Source organism: Bombus fervidus, unplaced genomic scaffold (genome assembly GCF_041682495.2).
Source record: "Bombus fervidus isolate BK054 unplaced genomic scaffold, iyBomFerv1 scaffold0098, whole genome shotgun sequence".
Classification (NCBI taxonomy): Eukaryota; Metazoa; Arthropoda; class Insecta; order Hymenoptera; family Apidae; genus Bombus; species Bombus fervidus.
This window is the reverse complement of record NW_027212660.1, coordinates 35,001-36,943: the sequence shown is the minus strand read 5'-3', so window position 1 is coordinate 36,943 and position 1,943 is coordinate 35,001.

Genomic DNA, 1,943 nt, shown 5'->3' with positions numbered 1-1,943 from the left:
GAAAAATTTTCGACCGAAAAGTTTTTTCGAGTTATTTCGTTAAAAAGCGTTATGAGGTATTAATATTTTTATATAAATCGTTGTATTATTATATTTTACGTCGGGATTAAACGTTTATTTGGTCCCGAAAACGTTAAAAAAAAATTTTTTATTCGAAAGGTTTTTTTGAATTATTTCGCTTAAAAGCGTTATAAGGTGCGAATATTCTTGCATAAATCGCTTTAAAATGACGTTTTACATCGGGATTAAGCATTTATTTCGTCGCTGAAAAGTTATATAAAAAAAGTATGATCGCGCCCGGGACGTTGGAACTTAGTCGCATTCTCGAGCGGTACGTAGGGACTTAGAAAAATTTCGGACCGAAAAGTTTTTTCGAGTTATTTCGTTAAAAAGCGTTATGAGGTATGAATATTTTTATATAAATCGCTATATTATTGTATTTTACGTCGGGATTAAACGTTTATTTCGTCCGTGGAAGGTTAAAAAAAAACGGACGGATACGACCGGGCCTTTGGAACTTTGTCTCATTCTGGACCGGTACGTTGGGACTTAGAAAAATTTCGGCCGGCGGAAAAGTCCGAAATACTTATTTCGAGTTATTTCGTTAAAAAGCGTTATAAGGTATAAATATTTTTGCGGAAACGGTTATATCTCTATTAAATACAACTGGATTAAACGTTTTTTCGAATTTTTTAAAAAATTTGTGTTCGACGAACTGACACGACTGCGATATTTGTTTAATTATTTCGTTAATTAACGTTGCAAGGTATATATTTTTTTGCATATTTCTCGTTGTTTCAACGTGTTCTAATCGATTAAGAACGTGGTTTTTGTCCGTATTCGTTAAAAGAGGTGGTTTACTGATGCGATTTTGAAAAAAAAAAAAAAAATTAAATTTTTCGATAAAAACTCGTTTAAAATATTAAAATAAGCGGTGCGTTAAAATATCTCGACGATAGGACGTTTTATAAGGGTACTTTATTGGAACAAAGTGGTCGAGCGTTTCAGAGACTAAGTCCGACGGTACGTTGGGACTTAGAAAAATTTCGGCCGGCGGAAAAGTCCGAAAAGCTTATTTCGAGTTATTTCGTTAAAAAGCGTTATAAGGTATAAATATTTTTGCAGAAACGGTTATATCTCTATTAAATACAACTGGATTAAACGTTTTTTTCGAATTTTTTAAAAAATTAGTGTCCGTCGAACTGACACGACTGCGATATTTGTTTAATTTTTTCGTTAATTAACGTTGCAAGGTATATATTTTTTTGCATATTTCTCGTTGTTTTAACGTGTTCTAATCGATTAAGAACGTGGTTTTTGTCCGTATTCGTTAAAAGAGGTGGTTTACTGATGCGATTTTGAAAAAAAAAAAAAAATTAAATTTTTCGATAAAAACTCGTTTGAAATATTAAAATAAGCGGTGCGTTAAAATATCTCGACGATAGGATGTTTTCTAAGGGTAGTTTATTCGAAAAAAGTGGTCGAGCGTTTCAGAGACTAAGTCCGACGGTACGCTCTAACGGAGGTTTTACATGGTAAGCGCCCGGCCGCTGGCCCGGCCGGCGCCGACCGTCCGGCCGGCGCTTTGGTATCTATAAGAGACACGTCGAGTCGGACGGTCCGGACGGAACAGCGTCGAGCGCGTGGCTATTCTACGGCCTCGGTTGAGAATTCAGTCACCGCTCCTCGAGTCTTAGTGAACTTTTTTACTATTTCTCGACTGTTCCTTCGTTCTCGTATCGACTCTTTCTCTACACTGCTGCGCCGCGGGTCGCTGTCCTGGACGTAATGACCAAATAACGTGGCAAGGTTCCCCTTAGTCGGGAAGCTGGATCCTGTATGCTCGCACTAACTTTAAAAAAAGTTAGGGCAGTGTGCTTGTTACTAACTGAGTATCAATTCATGCTGGTTCGGCAGAGACCGTTCCAAAACTTATGTTATAG